This window comes from Chrysochloris asiatica, unplaced genomic scaffold (genome assembly GCF_000296735.1).
Source record: "Chrysochloris asiatica unplaced genomic scaffold, ChrAsi1.0 scaffold00058, whole genome shotgun sequence".
NCBI lineage: Eukaryota > Metazoa > Chordata > Mammalia > Afrosoricida > Chrysochloridae > Chrysochloris > Chrysochloris asiatica.
In genome coordinates, this window is record NW_006408576.1 from 13229083 (window position 1) to 13241803 (window position 12721).

At 38.7% G+C, this 12721-nt stretch overlaps 1 pseudogene; it reads left to right on the plus strand.

The window, feature by feature from the left end:
* The first annotated feature begins 1305 nt into the window (after window positions 1-1305).
* On the plus strand, window positions 1306-1699 carry LOC102818391 (annotated as a pseudogene).
* Window positions 1700-12721: the final 11022 nt, after the last annotated feature.

Below are 12721 nucleotides of genomic sequence, written 5' to 3' on the forward strand. Positions count from 1 at the left end.
GTTGTTGTTATATGCTGTCCAGTTTCTTCCAACTCATAGTGATTCTATGTGTAACAGAACTAAACAGTGTCTGCTCCTTTGCCATCTTCACAATTGTTGTAATGCTTGAGTTTATTGTTGCTGCCACAGTGTCAATCCATCTTGTTGGGAGACTCCCTCTTTCTTGTTGACTCTCCACTTTACCAACATGATGCCCTTCTCTAGGGACTGGTCCCGCCTGAAAATATGTCCAAAGTATGATAGATGAAGTGTCACCATTCTTACTTCTATGGAGCATACTGGTTGTACTTCTTCCAAGAAAGATTCATTTGTTCTTTGGCACTCCATTATACTTTTAATATGCTTCAAAAACAATATAATCCAAATGCATATATTATTGTATGATCTTCCTTATTCATTATGTTACTTTCCCATGATTATGATGTGATGAAATATGTGACTTGGATCAGGCACACCTTAGCCCTTAAACTTTACTTTTTTTTTTTCTTTTTTACATCTTTATCTTTAGAGAAGCCTTTTGCAGCAGATTTCCCTAATGTAATACATCATTTAATTTCTTGATTGCTGCTTCCAAGAGTGTTGATTGTGCATCCAAGCCAAATGAAGTCTATGACAACTTCAATCTTTTCTCCATTTATCATGATGCTTTTCATTGGTCCAATTTTGAGGATTTTTGTTTTCTTTATGTTGAGGTGCAGTCCACATTGAAGATTGTAGTCTCATTTTCATCACTAAATATTTTAAGTCCTCTGTTTTGAGTCAGCAAGTTTGTCATCTGCATATCGAAGGTTGTTAATGAGTCTTCCTTCAATCCTGATGCCATGTTTTTCTTATAATCCAATTTCTCAGATTTTTTGCTCAGGATTCAGATTGAATAAATACGGTAAAAGGATACAACCCTGGATCACACCTTTACTGACATTAAGCACTCCCTTATTTTGTTTGAACAACTTCCTCTTGTTCTTTGTGCAGGTTCCTGATGAGCAAAATTAAGTGTTTTGGAATATCCTTGCTTCACAATGTTATTCATACTTTGTTATGTCCCACACAGTGTAAAATTTTGCACAATCAATAAGGCACAAGTAAACATTTTTGTATTCTCTCCTTTCAGCCAAGATCCATCTTAAATCATCATTGATAACCCTTGTTCTATATTCTCTTCTGATTCTGCCTTGAATTTCTACCTGTCCATGTACTGCTGCAACTGTTTTTGGATTATCTTAAGCAAACGTTTACTTGCAGTTCTTCCTCTTTCTAGGTCACCTTCACAGTAGCTGCAGCAGGGGCTGCCTTTCAATCATCATCATGCAGCTGTTTGTCCAGTCCCAGGAACTTCATACCCTCAAGGTGGTTGGCCAGGGGAGGGTTGCCCAGATTACAGTTCATGTAGTGTTATTGGAGGGCATCTCCCAGGATGATCAGGTTGTGCCCCTGGAAGGCATGGCCTCTGGAGAATGAGGTACACAGGGCCAGTGAGTGCTGGAGGCCCTGGCCACTTTAGAAGTAGCTGGTTGCTTGCTTGGAGGCAAAGTCCCTGGTTCATGCTGGGAAAGCAAGAGGTCAGACTCCCAAGGTGGCTAAACAGTTGAAGAAGAAAAACAAGACTGGCCAGGCCAAGCAGAAGATGCAGTACAGCCAGTATTTTGTCAACGTTGTGCCCACCATTGGCAAGAAGAAGAGCTCCAAAGCTAACCCTTAAATACTTTGTAACTTTGGCTTGCCTCTACTAAAGCCATTTATCCCTGCCCCAATAAAATAACAAACAAAAAAAAAAATCTTTATTGTCTATGATATTAATTATATTGTTTGTAATTTACACATTCTGCTGGGTCACCTTTCTTTGGAATGCTCACAAATATGGATCTCTTCCAATCAGTTGGCCAGGTAGCTAGCTGTCTTCCAAATTTTCTTGGCATACACAAGTGAGTGCCTCCCATGCTGCATCAGTTTGTTGAAAGATTTAAATTTGTATTTCGTCAATTCCTGAAATCGTGTTATTTGCCACTGCCTTCCATTTAGCTTAAACATCTTCCTTCAGTATCATTGGTTCTAGATTGTATGCTAACTCTTGAAATGGTTGAGCATTGACCAATTCCTTTTGTTACAGTGACTCTGTGTATTCCTTCCATCTTCTTTGTTGTTTTCTGAATCATTCAATATTACATCCATAAATCCTTCAATATTTAGAGTCAATTGTTGAATTTTTTCTTCAGTTCTTTCAACTTGAAAAATGCGTAACATGTTCTTCACTTTTGGTTTTCTAACTCCTGTTTTTTGCACACCTCATTATAACACTTTGTCTTCTTGAATAGCATTTGACATTTTCTGTTCATCTCTATACTTCCTCATTTCACCCAGTTATTTTAGCTTCTTTATGCTCAAAAGCAAGTTTCAGTCTCTTCTAACATGCTTTTTTTTCTTTCTATCTTTGAAATGACCTTTTTCCTTCTTCCTGTATGATGTTCTTAATGTCACCCACAATTCTTCTGGTTTTCAGTCGTTAGTGTCTAATGCATCATCTCTGCCTCTAAATTCAGGTGGCATATACTCATGATCAGAGTCCTGGTGTGGTGCTGTGGGCTAATGCACTTTGACTTCAAGATCAGTTTGAATCATAAGATGGGAGGTTCAAGCTACCAGCCGCTTCTCGGAAACCCTATACGGGGTCGCTATGAATTGGAACCAATTTGTTGGAAATTAACAGCCACAATATACTCAAGGTCATATTTTGACTTTTATGAACTTCTTTTAATTTTCTTCAACTTCAACCTGAACTTACATATGAGCAATTGATGATCTGTTTCAGTTGGTCCCTTTCTTGTTTAGGCTCATGATGTTGGGATTTTCCATCATGTCTTCCCACAGATATAGTTAATTTGATTCCTTTGTATTCCTTCTGTTGAGGTTCACGTGTATTGTTGCTTTTCATGCTATATGAAGAAGGTATTTGCAGTGAATAAGTTGTTGGTCTTGCAAAATTCTATCATGTGATCTTCAGCATAATTTCTATCACCCATGGTCATGTTTTCAAATTACTGATCCTTCCTCTTTTTTCAATTTTTGCATTTCAGTCACCAGTAATGATCAATGCTACTGATTGCATATTTAATCAATTTCATACTGAAGAAGTTGGTAGAATTCTTCAGTTTCATCAACACTGACTATAGTAGTTGAGGTGTAAATCTGCATAATATTAAAAATAATTTGAATAACTGGTCTCTCTTGTAGGTTTATAGATATTAATCTATCATAGACAACATTGTACTTCAAGATAGATCTTGAAATGCTCTTTTTCATGGTGAATGTCACATCTTTCATGTTTAGTTTGTCATTCTTGGCATGGTAAGCCATATATAATTGTCTGATTCCAAGTGGCCAATACCAGTTCACTTCAACTAGCTAATGCCTAGGATATAGATCTGTATGTGTCCCATTTCACTTTGACAACTTCTAGTTTTCTTAGATTCATACTTTGTGCATTCTATTTTATGATTATTTATGTATGTTTGCAGATGTTTAGTCCCATTTTAAGTTATGCCACATAGCAAATTAAGGTCATGAAAGCTTTGCTCTATTCATGTCATTAAGGTCAGCTGTACTTTAAGGAGTCAGCTCTTCTCCAGTCATATTCTGAGTGCCTTCCAACCTGAGGGCCATACCTATATCAGACAATGTTCTGCCTCCATTCATAACGTTTTCAATGGCTAACTGTGCAGCCTCCCGTACTTCCTAGTGTGTTTTAGCTCAGCTGACAGCTGTCCACCACAGGTGATCTTGCTGGTATGTAAAATATTGATGACATAGATTATTGTATCACAGAAACACACAAGCTGACAGATGAGTGGTGTAAGTAAAAAAAAAAAAAACCAATGTAAGCCTACTTCCATTGAGTCATTTCTCACTCATTGTGATTCTGTATGGTGTTTCCAAGTCTTATTTTTCTCCTGTCAAGCTGCTGGTGGGTATGAACTTCGGACTTTGCAGTTAGCTGTTTAGTTCTTGTTCTACCATGCCAGCTGGTCTTCTTGATTGTAGGTAATAGTCACTATGAATTTTGTGAACTGTTATAGAGAATTAATGAAGTGACAAGGGGCAATGGAATCTAATTTAGCTCAGTATGGCTAGTTCAGAGAAGGGTTACACAGGCCTACAGATTCCTAACTCCTGAATATCTAGCCTTGGGTGGTTGGTGGTCAGAGAAAGGCTGCCCAAGATGTTGATGAAGAAAGGCAAAAGTCATTCTAGCTTATGACTACATTTTAAGGGACTAGAGAAAGAGATAGGCTGGTTGATCTGAAGTGAAGTGGTTTTGCAGACTCCTGTCTGCAGCTGGCAGAAAATCACCTGGCCACATGTGGCAAGGATAGTTTGACCTGGCTTAGCTTGCTAGGGATGAAACCTGACCTAACTCTGGACGGTTACTGTGAGAGAGGAAATGCCACAGAAGTGGCTGGTGATGAGGAAAGTGAAGCCTGAATCTACTTCTAGGTGGGATTTGGATTCATGTGGGTTTCTACCATGCAGTAAAAGGTGGGGTTTGTCCACCTTGACCCTTAAATAGTGCAGTCAGCAGCCCACCTTTTTATCTGTTTTTCTCTTTTGTTGCTTAAGCTTTTGGTAGGTCACAAAGATTTACTCCTATGTTTATGATAATATTTCTATAGTTTTATCTTTTATGTTTATATGTGGCCCTAAGCCTCTTCCCATAGGAATCCTAGTGGGACAGAGCTGAATAACTATGAATGGGAGTGTTGTTGTTATCATAGTGATCCTGAATAGGCTTCCTAGGAGCAGAGGTGGTTTTGAACCATAGGCCATGTGGTTAGCAGTCTAATGCTTGTCTTTTGGCACCACACCAAGTCTCAATGAATGGGAATGGAGGAAAAAATTGGAAGATGCAGGAACATCTCTGTTATCCGAGAAGTATCTATGTTGATGGAGTTTTCTAACTTTTCATTGGAATTCAGTTAGTTACATATTAAATCGCATTTTTCTCCCCTGTGGATTATTTTTCTCCACCGTGGACTCTTTTAACTTTCCAAATGTTTAATTGGATGAGATTTCTAATACTGCTAGCTATGATTTCCCTCGATGGGGTGATGATACGAAAACCCAATGGTGGGGATGATTCTAAGTAAGTAATGAACTTTAGTATTGTCCTCCTCCTTATTCTTTAAACTGTTATGCCCTTATCTTGTTTCCCAGGTTTCTGGCTTCCTGCTGTGTCTGAAACACTCCCAATTCTTCCAACTCTGAAGAGAACTTGGTGCCAGGTTACCGTCTCCCACTTCTTCCTGTGAACAGCCAGGCATGAGGGGAAGAGCCAGCTGAATGTGCATAAGCACACCAGGATTTGTCAGGAAGATAGCTCTTCTCCTCCCCACAGGATTTCTCAGAGGTAACTTTGAGTTTGGAAAATGGAGCCGTGAACGCCTTTATCACTTCTAAGTAGACTCTCAAGCCATTGTTGGGAAAGACTATAGGCCTAGTGGATTTTTGTGTAACTCTGAATACATTCCACATAGGCATTGCATAGTTAGCTTCCCTTGAATGGATTGCAAGGACAGGCCTTAACACATTATATTGTGCTATTGTAATAACTTATACTTTACAACGATTTCCATACAGTTGTAATTATTTCCTCATTTATTGCTCATAAAAACATTGTGAGGTTGATATTGTTAGTTTTGTTATAAGTAGAAAAAGGTTTAGATTGTTAATGTGATATATTCAGGGTCATATTGATTAAGTCATTAATTTATTCAGAATCTCCTGTCTGTTCTAAGTACTCAATATACACACTTAACAAAATAGACAAAAATTCCTGCCCTCATGGAGATTACACTTCGGTATGGGTGGTGCTAGTGGAGGGTGGGGTTGGGGCAGACAAAGAAATATAGACTATACAAAATAAACAGTATGACAAAGAAAATTGTATGTTATGTTAGAAGACATAAATATTGTGGGTAAAAAATAAAACAGAAAAAGTTAAGAGGAATGAGAGCACATTGCAAACGTAAATAGCGTGGTCAGGGAGGCTTCATTGTAAAAGTGACATTTGAACATAGACTTTAAGGAGGGGTGAGACCTAGTCATTTACTATCTAAGGCAAGAGCATTTTACTGAGAAGGAAGGATAGGTGTAAATGCCCTAAGTCAAAGCATGCTTGGCATGTTTGAGGAATACCAAGGAGGTTAAAGGAGAGCCAGCCAAATACAGCGAGTAAGTCAGGGGAGGTACAAAGAAACAGGAACCAGCTCATGTCTGGTCTTGCAGGCTTTGGGGAGAACTTTGGATTTGGGTTTTATGATGGGGAATCAATACATGGTTTTAAACAGATGAGGGGTGTGACCTGCTTTCATTTTAATAAAGTGACTTCATTAGCTTTAAACCCTGTACAGGGTCGCTATGGGTCGGACCCGACTCGATGGCACTTAACAACAACAACAACAACATTGAGAATAGACTGCAGGACATGGAGAAGGGAAGAGCCTGGGTGACAATTTCAGAGGCATTAGAGTATTCCATTATTGTAATACACATGAAAGATTATATTGACTTACTCCACTGATGGAAAGTGTCATCTTTTGTGTATATTTTCAAGGTAGAATGTTTGTGGTATGTGAGAAAGGGAATCATCTGCAACGGTGCCTAGGATTTTACCCTGAGGTAGTGTACTAGATGGTGTGATCACCAACTGAGATGGGGAAAACCACAGCTCTAGAAGGTTTGAGTGCAGGGAGATTGGAAGTTTAATTTTGAACATGTTCTGATGATAAGATATCCAAAGGGACATGTTAAATGGGCAGCTGTATTCAAGTCTGATAATTTAACAGCATTATCTGGGCTGGAGATTTAATGAGGGTCTTTGGCATATAGTTGGTTGTTGTTGTTATGTCCCGTGGAGTTGTTCTGACTCATAGAGACCCTGCACAGGGTTTCTGAGGCTGTACATCTTTACGGGAGCAGAAAGCCTCATCTTTCTCCCGGGAACAGCTGGTAGTTTAGAACTGCTGACCTTGTGGTTCGCAGCCCGATTCATAACCACTACGGTAGTTAAGGGAATAAGGCCAGATAATATCTACAGTGGCACAGTAGAGACATAGCAGAGTTTTAAGTACCAGGTACAGGCCATTTTAGAATTATAAGGGACAAAAGAAGACTAGCCAGCAAAGGAAACTTAGAGGAACAACCAGAAAGATAGGAGGAAAATCAGGAGTGTGGCATCTTGGAAGCCTCAGGGTATCATTTCAACAAGGAAGGAATGATTATCTGGATTACACACTGTGAAGAAGCCAGGTAAGATGACTCTTGGATTCATTGCTGTGTGGGGCATTGGTATCTTTAAGAAAAACAGCATGGTTTAGTGGTTGTGACAGCAAAAACCTGGTTGGAATGTACTAAACACGGAACAAAGGGGAGGACTTGTAAGCTGAGAATATCAATAACTGTTTTGGGAGTAGAACATGAGGTGATTACTGTTATGTATAACATTACAAATAATTCTGGAGCACTTAATTTTGCTCATGCAGAACTGACATATATTATAAGAGGCAATCTTTAAACAGAACAAGGGGTCTGCATGGTTTAAAATCAGAAAAGGTATGTATCAGTGTTATATACTTTCACCCTACATTTTCAATCTGAGTGTTTAGCAAATAATATGAGAAGCTGGACTATATGAAGAAAAAGGTGGCATCAGGATTGGAGGAAGGCTTTTTAACAATCTGTGTCATATAGACGATACAACCTTGCTTGCCGAAAGCAAAGAGGACTTGAAGCACTTAATTATGGAAGTCAATGACTACAGCCTTCAGTAGGAATTATATATTAACATTACAAAAACAAAAATACTTGTAACTGTACCAATAAACAACATTATGATAAATTGAAAGAAGATTGGAGTTGTCAAGGATTTTATTTTACTTGGATTCACAATCATCCGTCTAAACAGCAGTTAAGTAATCAAATGACATATTGCATTGTCCAAAGGCTTTTTTGATGTGTTCAAAAGCTTAGATGCCACTTTGAGGATGAAAATGTACCTGACCCAAGCCATGCTGTTGTCAGTCAACTCATATACATGGAAAAGCTGACAATGAGTAATTAGGGCTGGAGAAGAATTGATGTGTTTGAATTTTGATGTTGGTGAAGAAAATTGAATAAACCATGGACTGCCAGAAGAACAAGAAAACCAATTGTGGAAGAAGTATAGCTAGACTACTCTTTAGAAGTGAGGATGACAAAAATTTCTCTATGTATTTTGGAGCTAACAGCCCCTCGAGAAGGACATCATGCTTGACTTAGTAGAGGGTTTGTGAAAAAATGGAAGATCCTCAAAGGAGTGGATTGAGACAATGAATACAACAATGGGCTTAAATATAGCAATAGTTATATTTAAATAGGGAGGGTGGTGCAGGGTCTGGCAATGATTTGTTCTGTTTACAAGGGGCCCCTATCATTCAGAACCAACTCAATAACACCTAACAACAAGGTAAAGAGAATTAAATTTCAGTTGGAAGCATTAAACATATATTTGTATGCAGATGTGGATAAAAACACAGTTGTTTCTGTAATAATATTTTGAATACATGAGGAAGTGAATTCTGTGCACAAGTGTATTTTTTGGCTGTAGTGTTGTCCTAGTTGTCATATAGTTAATCTCCAACTCATGGTGACCCAATGCACAAGTGGATCTGACTGCTATGATCTGGGTGATTTTTCAGAAGCAGATCACCAGGCTTTTTTCCCCTAGTCTATCTTTGTTGGAAAGATCCTCTGAAACCTCTTCAACTTCAAAGCAACACCCAGGCCTCTATGACAGACAAGTAGTGGCTGATCTTGAGGTGTGTTGGCCTGGAATCAAACGTAGGTATCTTCTACTTAGGGGGAGAATTCTACCAATGAACAACAATTATGTCTCCCTGACTGTAATTGTTGCGATCAAGTCGGTTCACTTGTATCTCAACACCATACCTTGGCTATAATAGGAATACAGAGTTTGCATGTAGAAATAGATGATAAGACAGAGTGTATGCATATAGAAGTGGTGAGAGTGGTGAGAGACTTTGATGGTTCTCATCCTCTTTTGGCACATCTCTTTTGATTGCTTGCACTATGTGTAAGATAGGACACAAAGTCATCACTTTAGAATGTTGATAGTGGAGGTTGTTGTTGTTGTTGTTATGTGCCATCGAGGAGGGATTATAAATTTTAAGAGACAGGATAGGAGTAAAAAAGTCCTCCAAAAGAGAGGAAGAATGAATGGGTGGCAAAGTGTGTGAGTACCTTGCAGCATTGAGTCCACTTGGAATTTATGACACAGATTTAGAGTGTTTCTTTACACAGGTTCACCTAGCTACTTGAAAGCTAAGTAAATAGGTCAAGAACTGAATTGAATGAGAATTATTAGTTCTCCAAGCAGAAACTGAAAGAGTGGCAAGGCAGTCCTTGACTGATTTGATTTAAGACAAACAACATTTATGACTCTCCATTTTGTTTCTAGTGTATCCTATTAGTAATATGTACTGCATGCAATGTTGAGGCATGGAATTTGCTAACTCTCTCATGATACCATTCTCAGATGTTCGCTTGCAGATGTGTAATATTGTGATTTGCTGTTCAAAACACTACCACATGGATTTAGTTTTCCAAACTAACTCAAGGCCTTCAGTTGCTTTAAACATAGATCCAGATGCTGATACTTTGCAAAAGTTGATAGGCAGATTCAGGAAGGAGTGAAATATTATCATGAAATATATGAAGAAAAAAAGGAAAGGACATACAGACAACTTTCACTAAATTTTTTCACTGGAAATGTCAACTCCAATCCTAGGGATAAGACAGATGACCCAGAAGCTTTTACAAGTGGAGTTAACACAAATGACAAATTACCAAAGTCATCCATCTCTGCCTTATTGTTAAAGTAAATTTTTACAATTTTTAAAAAATGTTTATATGTATGTATATGTTAAAGGTATATCTGAAAGTTTATATGTAATGCTTCTGAACCTTAAGACAAATAAAGATTAGATTTATAAAGATAGTTAAGACTTATAAAGATGATAAAAGCCAATAATTATTAGAAAATAAAAGAAGTACAAGGGGACCTCAATAAGTGCAGGAAAAATTCCATTATCTTTAAATTACACTTTTCCATGAACTTTCTTTGGACCTCTCTCGTGTTTGACTTACATCAAAACCAATTTATCATGGAGTTCTTGAAACCGAATCTTGTCATAAGTCAGGAACAACCTGCAGAGGCATGAGAGAGACTTTAATAATGTCAGTGGAGATTGAGACAGTAAAATGAGGAGTGAGGCTATCAAGAAGTGAGAAAATGAAAAAGGTTGTATTATGGATGGATTGGAGGTAGAGGGGGATGGTCAGCATTCTTGGGTTTGGGTTGCTAAAGAAAGAACTGGGAAGGCCAGAGTGAGTGTTCTGAATGTGTGTGTGAAACTGGAAATATGGTGCATTTTTCTGGTAGTGTACTGGTTACGAATTGGGCTGTGAACCACAAGATCAGCAGTTCAAATCCTTCAGCTGTTCCATGGGAGAAAGATGCAGCTTTCTGCTCCCGTAAAGATTTACAGCCTCGGAAACCTTGTACAGGGTCACTATGAGTCGTAACCGACTCCATGGCACATAACAACAACAACAACAACAACGACAACAACAACAACAATCTCTTACTTTGCATTTCCAGAGCTCATTCCCTCAGACCCAGGCCTGCAATTACACTGCCTTGAACTTGCATTGTTTGCACATTCAAGCATCCTGTTTAAGGAATTTTATTGAACACTTACTTCTACCACAAGGAGCTCTGGTAGCACAGTGGTTACGAATTGGGCTGATAACCTCAGGGTCGGCAGTTCGAAACTACCAGTGATTCCGCAGAAGAAAGATGAGGCGTTCTGCTCTCGTAGGGATATACAGCCTCAGAAACCCTGTGCAGGGTCATTATGAGTCGGAACCGACTCCACGGTACTTAACAACAACAACTTCTACCACATGCCATTATTTCCAGCATGCCCCTCTCGTACAACATTTCTAAATCTGTCAAATTTCATTGCTGTGGCAAAGGGAAGCCTGTAGCCTCTCTTAATATTGTATCTGGTACAGAACAAGGTAACACACCAAAGTCTAAACTGGAAGGTGTTTCTTCCCTTCATTTTCCACATCCTGGGAACTAAGCACATTATAACTTTAAAGTTTTTTATTACCATAGTTTTAACTTTTAAGCATTATTGTATAATTCTCTGCAATGCATTTACTTATTTTGAGTTATATGTGTTCTTCTCAGGTATGAAGAAACAAATGTACCCTATAGCTGCAGTGGTATTTTTGCATTATTTTCTGTGCCTGCCCACTCCCACCTCCCAGGACATTCTGTTTGGTAATCTGTCTGAAACAAATTCCAAGAACTGTGAAATGGCTTCATATTCATAAAAAATTCATGGTGAAGAGGCCAAAATACCAGAAAATGACATTCCAGCACAAGCAAAGATATTTTTAAATGCTTAGGATTTATAAAGAGAAGCAGTTTCAGTGGAACACAAACCACCCCCAATTCACACATCTGTTATTGAAGTAGCTAAATCCGATGTCTTTTTTCCCCCAAATAGAGAATGTCATTGGTTTAAAGGTATAAAAATAAGTCTTTGGTTAAGAAACTGTAACTTGGCTTCCGGGGTCACTCAGCCTTGGAAATATCCAACATTTGCAAAACTACAAATTTACTGCTGTGTTCACTGAAGGTTCACTGGCTGGTAGGCCTTTAAGGTAAAGGTCAGCATAAAACACTAACTAGAAACAAATATCAATGTCCTGCTTTAGTTCATGGTTTTAGAGCTGCTGATGTGGAGACTTAAGCAGTATTTTTAGAAATGGAAACAGAAATACTGCTCTGAGATGCTGTGACAGAAGGTATTGTTAAAATAAATCATAACAACCACACATTTTCCACATTTATCACAGTTTCAGTTTATTTATTTATTTTCTGTAGAGAAATTTGGACCATTTTACATGTATGGTGTCCCATAAGCTATGATGTTTCAAGTCAAACTGTTACCTGGGTAAGTTTCTGTAGGTCTCTCTAGTGTTTGTTGTGGTTGTTAAGTGTCATCAAGTTGATTCCGACACATCATAACCCTGTATAAGGTTTCCAAAAAGCAGCTGGTGGGTTTGAACTGTCGACCATGTGGTTCGCGGTCCAGTGCTTATCCAACAGCTCCTCACCAGGAGATCCTTCTTGGTGTTTATACATACCAAATTTAAGGGCCAGTAATACTTTCTCTGGTAGCGTAGTGGTTACGAATCGGGCTGCTAATCTCAAGGTCGGCAATTCGAAACTATCAACTGTTCCACGAGCGAAAGATGAGGCTTTCTGCTCCGGTAAAGATTTGCAGCCTCGGAAACCCTGTGCAGGGTCACTATGAGTCGGAACCGACTCCACGGTACTTAACAACAACAACAATACTTTCTAATTGAGTCCGGGTGTGCCACTGTAGGATAAATACTGGTTGCTAGCTGCAGGGTTGGTGGTTCAAACCTCGGAAACACTATACTCACTGATACTTAACAACACTATCAACTACTAATAAAAGGAAATGAAATACCTTTCCCAATTATATGGAGTCCTGGTGTGGCGCTGTGGGTTAATGCGCTAGACTGCTAAGCTGTTTGAACTTCAAGGTCGTCAGTTCAAGTTCAGCAGCTG